The sequence below is a fragment of the Nansenia antarctica genome (assembly GCF_963989245.1).
Source record: "Nansenia antarctica genome assembly, chromosome: 19".
NCBI classification, from domain to species: domain Eukaryota; kingdom Metazoa; phylum Chordata; class Actinopteri; order Argentiniformes; family Microstomatidae; genus Nansenia; species Nansenia antarctica.
Window position 1 is genome coordinate 16128028 of NC_137692.1, and position 7500 is coordinate 16135527.

Below are 7500 nucleotides of genomic sequence, written 5' to 3' on the forward strand. Positions count from 1 at the left end.
AAATTTTTTTTTTTTTTTTTTTTTTTTTTGTGTCAAACGCCGTGGTATCGGATCGGTACTCGGTATCGGCAAGTACTGCAGGGTCAGGTATCGGTATCGGTATCGGGATCAAAAAATGGTATCGGAACAACACTACTTTTGGCTCACAGCTTTTGTTATGTTGTTTGTAGTAAATGGTATTTTTGCTTGGCAGGAGTGTGTGTGTGTGCATGCGTGTGAGAGAGAGGTTGTGTTTGTGCCCCTGTGCATACATGTGTTATAATCCTCTGTTGTGTATGGACCACCTCATGGGCTCAATTTAGAGTGTGATTCAGTCTTCTACCACTGTGGGTCTGATCACTGTTTGTTTCACGCTTTGTTTTCTTGGCTCCTGGCCCCTCTCTGTTTCCTGCCTGGTTCCTTCACTGTGGCCCTCCTGGTGTGTGCCACTTTGAGCACCGGAGGATTTCTGATGAGTAAGCAACCAGAAATGTGTCCATCTGTTCTCACTGTTAAGAGCAGGGGAGGTCATGGTGACTAACATGTCTACCTATTTAGTCCTCTCAAGGTGTCAAAAGGAACCGCTTGTAAATAAACAATTTTTAGGAAAGAACTGAAAGAGGTGTTCACTTTGTGTTTTGTCTTCTAAGCCTTTGCCGGTTGAGTTGTTTCTGAAGCGGATGTAGAGTACATGTGTCTGTCTTAGATACTGCACTGCTGTTACTTATGCTTTAGAGGTGTGCAATGTATATCTTTGTTGTATTGTCGATGTGTAAGGGATATCTTCTGTGTGGGATGTTTGATGCAATACTATAGTATAAACTGTGAATCTGAAGACTGTAACAAGTGTTTAAGATAGGTGGAGGCCCTCTCGTGTGTGTGTGTGTGTGTGTGTGTGTGTGTGTGTGTGTGTGTGTGCGTGTGTGTGTGTGTGCGTGCGTGCGTGCATATAAAGCACAGCAAGTTTGAAGAAGCTCTTGACTGGATTATTGTGCTGCGGATTGTTCTACTCAATAATTCATACGGACGCTTGGTGTGGGGGATGAGGGGGGGGGGGGGCATTGAATGTGTCCCCTGGGCCTTCTAGCTAACAGGGAGGCTGGGCTTGGCTACGTGGGTCTGTGTGGTCTTATGTTACCGTGTGTGGCGTAGATGTGGTACATTTGGTTGGGGATGTGGTTGTGTTTTGTGATCTGTGTGCCGTGTCCTTTTGTGTGTCGTTTGTGCTGTTCCCCTGTGCCGTTGTCACCCTGGTTACAGATCTGTAATGTGCTTTAGAACTCCTATGTCTTTGTCATGCTAAACATGTTGGCATAGGAGATGGCCAAAAGCACATCCAGATCTGGAGCCAGGGCTCGTATGTTATGCCCTACTAGTTCTAACCTTCAGTGTGCCGTTCGGCTTCCCCACACCTCTGCTCTCTGACATTGTGGGGACGAGGAGGGATATAGGGTCCCAGGGTGATCCTCTCATTTGCCCTCTGTGACCTCTTATCGTAGCACTCTACTCTCAGTAGTGGTAACTGTAGGCCAAGATATTTCTTTATGTTAATGTTTGTGTCTTTTGTTTTGCTATTATCAGGTAGTGTGTGGGTTAGTGCACTGAATCCAGAGGGTATACAGAGAGCTACCTCCTACTGTAGGTCCCATTCATTGAGGGTTGTCCCAACTAGACTGCTCAGATTTGCTCATATTTGCGCTGCACAGCGCTTCACTAAGGTTCACGAAGCAAGCAGCTCTGAAGCTGGCCGCCATGTTTTCTATTATCTACTTTGGAGGGTAAAAGTCCTGTGGTTTGAAGAGTTGCAGTGCTTCGAAGGAGCCCGATCCTCCATGCAATCTGGTGGGTGTCTGATCATGTTTATGGGATAGAATATTATGTACATACATATTATGTACTCGGGTCCATTCCAGCTCTGAGCAGCACGCACACACACAGAAAGGTAAACACTCATAAACTCTCTCACACACACACACACACACACACACACACGCACACACACATCTATTCCAGCCCTGAGCAGTTGGCAGGTTGATGGTGGATGTTGTGGCTGGCCTGGCCATGGCTGTATCTGGTCACCTGAATGGTCTGCTCCTCCCCTCCTCCCCCTCTCTATCCCCACACCCTTCTTGGCGTCCCCCGACTCCAGCCCCATTGTCTGTGGTCTGCGCTGAATACAAGCGGCATGCTGCTCTACGAGGGTACAACATATTCCCTCCACTATTCAGCCCAGGTCGTGTTACCAAAGCACAAAAACACCAGCAGTAGCAAATCAAAGAGGGGAAGGCAAGCAGGCGGACAGACGGATGGACAGGGAGGGACTCTAGCCGTCTGCTTATAGGCTGTCTCCCTTGACTGACTCATGGATACACTGCTGGCCAGCTGCCTCTGGCGTAACAAGACCACCGCTACTGGACCTCTTACTGCTCCCATGTGAGCGCTACTGTCGCGTGTGTGTGTGTGTGTGTGTGTGTGTCTGTGTCTGTGTGTGTGTGTGTGTGTGTGTGTGTGTGAGTGTGTGAGTGTGTGAGTGTGTGAGTGTGTGAGTGTGTGAGTGTGTGAGTGTGTGAGTGTGTGAGTGTGTGTGTGTGTGTGTGTGTGAGTGCGTGTTTCTTTGTTTGTTCTGATTAGAAATCCTATTTTTGTCTGTCTGTCTCTCTGTCTGTCTCTCTGTCTGTCTGTCTCTCTGTCTGTCTGTCTGTCTGTCTCTCTGTCTGTCTGTCTGTCTCTCTGTCTGTCTGTCTCTCTGTCTGTCTGTCTCTCTGTCTGTCTGTCTGTCTCTCTGTCTGTCTGTCTCACCGTCTCTCTGTCTGTATCTAGAGGTATGTCGCTTCTCCTGACCACTGTTGACCAGACATAGGCTAGACGGAGCAATACCGGACAAGCCAGTCCACTCTGTTGTTGTAGCTCATTAAAGTGTCTGTGTACACAACGAATACAAAATGTCCTGTTTTCTCCCCCTCCAATCAACCACTGTTTTGGACAAGACACATGTTCACTATTATTGCAAAATATGTATTTCTTTTGCCAAGCAGAATGTGGACAAAGGACTGGGTGTTTGTTTGCAAAGATGACTGTGAAAGAGGGGGTAAAGGGGGGCGCAAGGAAAGGGGTTGGGTGGGTGGGTTGGGTGGGGCAAGGGTGGGGGTTTGGCTCAGTGGTGGTGGTTGTGGTTCAGATGTGTGCGCGTGTGCGTGTGCGTGTGCATGTGTATTCTTTTGTTTTGTTCTTGGTTGCCGGGCGATGGAAGCCGGAGCATTGAGACCAGCTGCTAGGGCTGAAGCCTTTCACTTCCCTTCTGCTGTCGGAGCAGCCCTGGAGGCACGGCACAGATATGAAGGTTGGGGGGGATAAGAAATATATATAGAGAGAGAATACAAAATAGAGGGGAAAAGACAGGTAAAGGGAGAGAAATACTAACAGACAGTAGAGAGAGAGAGAGAGAGAGAGAGAGAGAGAGAGAGAGAGAGAGAGAAAAGAAGAGGGAAACAGAATGAATGGCAATAAGCTGCTGTGTCCGCCTATCTTTATTTAGCTTATTAAGTCTCAGATAGACTGAACATTATTTGTTTCTCATAGTAGAAGTTAGCTTGTCCCAACCTCAAGCCACTACATCAGTGTGTAAGGAGTTGGGACAACATGTTCCTTACATTATGTTATGTTATTCCTCATACAACTATTAAGTGGAATAGCACTTCTCTGTGGCGTGGACAGAGAATGTGTCTCTCACTTCCAGTTTGTCTAATGGCGGAGTAAGTTCCGGGAGAGCTCTGTTAAAATCCATGAAATTGAAGAGAGGTTGGGTATTCCAGCAAGACAATGACCCGAAGCATACCTCAAAATCAACCATGAAGTAGCCTACCTCCAGGAAAGACGGATGACGTTTTTGGAATGGCCATCACAGTCCCCAGACTTGAATATTATTGAACATCTGTGGAGAGATCTCAAACATGCCGTGCATGCAAGAAGGCCGAAGAATATTTCTGAGCTAGAGGTGTTCTGCCAGGAAGAATGGGGAAAATTTCCCAAAACAAGAATTGAAAGAAGTGTTTGCAAGCTGTTATAGTTGCTCGAGGAGGAGTTACAAAGTACTAGCTGACAGGGTTCCCAAACGTTTGCACAAGGCTTTTTTCCTTGATTTATTATTTTGAAACTGCAAAAAGTTAATCTTCCTTTTAAAATGTGATGAAATGTGTCACGTTTTAACTTTGTACGATTTAGAGGTTAGGTTTGCTTCTTTTCATTTAGATATTAATTGTAAAGACATTTTGACTAGGGGTGCCCACATTTTTGCACCCCCCCTGGAGGTAGTCAATGAAGAGGGAGTGCTGGTGATGTGAATGATAGGGAAGGAGAGGTAGAGTCAGGGTCAGGGGTATGCTTAATAAGTTATATCAGTGATATAGAGGGGCTGGTGGATAGCTGCAGTGAAAATGAGGTCTGAGAGAGAAAGAGAGTCGGGGCTGGAGGGAGGAGAGGGATATGCAGAAGAGTGTTAGAAAGGGGGACTTTGATGGAAGGAAAAAGTAGAGATTGAGGGAGGGAGTAAAAGAGAGGGAGAGCTGGGGCTGGGCATTGTTATTTAAAGACGACAGAGGGCTGGAGAGGGGAGAGGGGTGCTGGAGTGTGAGGCAGCGGAACGTCTAGAAGAGAGGTTCGCTCTCCCACTGACAGGGCCACACACACACACATTATGCACAGTTATGCACACGTACACTCACACACTCACACACTGACACACACACACACACACACCCTATTCCAGCCCTGAGCAGCACACATACACACAGACAGACAGACACACACACACACACACACACACACACACACACACACACAGAATGGTAAACACTCATAAACACATGCAGGCCGCTCTCTCTCACACACACACACACACACACACACAAACACACACAAGAACGCACACACAAACGCGCGCACGCAGGCCAGTGACACTTACGCCTGGGTGGTTGATTCTTTCTGCCAGACGGGAGTGTGGATGGCTTGAGCACACAGCAGCAAACCAACGGAAAGAGGGGGCAGAGGGGTAGGGTGGTAGGGGGCTGTAGGCCGGGGCCAAGAGGGGGTATGAGGACACGGTGGGGAGGGTAGCGAGGGCAGAGGGGTAGGGGGGTAGGGGGCTGTAGAGGGGGTATGGGGACAAGGTATGTAAGAGGGGGTATGGGGACACGGTGGGGAGGGTAGCGAGGGCAGAGGGGTGCAGGGCTGTAGGCAGGGGGCCAGGAGGAGGTAGACACCTAGACGGGTTAGACAAGGTGGGGAGGGTAGAGGGGGGAGTGTAAAGGGGGAGATAGGGTTTAGGATGGAATTGTTGAGTGGGTATGCCTCCTCAACTAAGATCCTTGGGGGCGCTTAGGTGGTGTAGTGGGTTAAGCGTCGACCATGTAACCGCAGGGCTCCCGGTTCGATTCCGGCCATAGACATATCCTGCTTGTCATCCCTTCTCTCTCTCTCACCCATCCTTTCTGTCAAAATCTGTCTCTATCAATGAATCAATACTGTCTCTATCAATACAAATAAAAATATGAGTGGGACTGCCCCACTCAAAAAAATAAAAAAATTAAAACTAAGATCCTCACTCCCCACCTTTCTACACTGTTATCACACGTTAGTCTGCCTCTCTGTCTAAATACAGTAGATAGAAATAAAGAAGGGTTGTGGCGCAGGACGTAGAGCCGGCGTCCACTGATCGCAAGGTCTGCAGATCGGCGGTTCGAACCCCGGCTGGCCACATGTCGAGGTGTCCTTGGGCAAGACACTGAACCCCCAAATTGCTCCCAATCAGTGGGCCGGTGCCTTGCATGGTAGCTTGCCGCCCTTGGTGTGTGAATGGGTGTGTGAATGGGTGAATGAGAGGCTTTGGAATAAGGCCTCTATATAAGTCAGTCCATTTACCGTTAAGTGTTGGACGGTTTTACGGTTAAACCGGAGACCGGGGTTTCTGAAAAAAGTGTTTTTGTCAAAACCGCCATAAACTGCTATATTATAGCGGACGCTACTGTGACACGCTAATAATTCACTTGTGTGTTTCTATGGTGGGCTCTTTCCACGTAGCCTATATTTGTGAAACCATGAAGTAGCCTAATCGTGTTGCCGGTGTGCTTCCGGTGTTTTAACGGTGTCCAACATGAATGTATTGTAGTAGTATAGTATAGGGCTCCATATTTTGAAATCGGCGGCTCCGTCAAACCCTACCCTTGAATCTGGTTAACTGAAAAAACACGTCTTTTGTTGGTGAACTGTTTAACGGTATTATCAAAAATTGGAAACCGTCCAACCCCTAATTGTAGTGGCTGCTTGTTTTCTGCAGAGAGAGTAGGTTCCATGCTGGCCACAGTGGAGAGTGCAGAATGGAAGTGTCGGAGGCTGGATGGTGTGATTAATGATCTATATGACCTCCAGTCATACATCCTCCCTGACTGAAACCTCCATGCCCAGGCCGACACACAGACAAACGCTGCACTGTGTTATCGCCTGTAGGCCTACCCCTCGCTCAAGGGTTTCCTACAAAAACACCAACATAATGATGGGAGGGTGGGGGGGGGAAGCAGGAAAATAAGAGGACAAATAGAAATGGGTATCCAAGGTTTTCTTGAGTAAACCACTGTACGGAAACCGTGCGAATGTCGTTTCGTTTTCACAACAAGAGCTTTCTGTATACCAGTGTGAGGTAGGATACATTTAAGCAATATCACACGAGAGGGAGTGTGTTATACTGAATATCAGCACGGCTGTGATTCGGTCGTAGGTACGAGGCCGCAGGCCGAGTACCGAAGACGATCACAGCCGTGCTGATATTCAGTATAACAGCACGACCTCGAGTGTGATATTGCTTTTATACAACAGTTCTACAGCGCGATTTATTAGTTAACAGTAATAAGCGACAACAGATTATGATTTGTTTGTTTATTTAATTATAAAAATAAACAAAAAATAGTTCCGCAACTGAACTTCAAATGGACTGTTGCCTAGTAACCTGAACACAAACATGTACGGTAGTCTAATTAACGGTCATTTAGTAGAACATCTGTGCGGCGGAGTGATACATATAGTTAAAGGTCCCAGTGCTGTTATACTGTATATCGTAACTCATGGAATGCCTCTTGTCCAATCAAATTACTTGGTCGGAACTAACTGTTGTATAATTAACTGTATCTTTTATGTTCCATTTGTCTTTTAAATGGTTGCGTAAATGTGAAATATACAAGATCAGATACACTGACAGTATGCCATTCTCTCTTTAGCATGCTTTGTATTAAAACAACCAGTAAAGGGAGTCACATTGTAGATTGAAAAGATTCCTGCTGAATACCTTAGTTGTAGGAATTACATTCTCCTACTGGATTTCTTTGTGACTATTATACCTCACATAAAGTCTAGAGTGTCCAGTCCTCTACGAGGCTTTTGTGAGCAGGATCTTTGGAATGTGTTACACTCACCAGTTTGTAATGGTCAATATGCAAAAGGAGGGGTGGGAAAGGGAGAGATGGGCATACACAG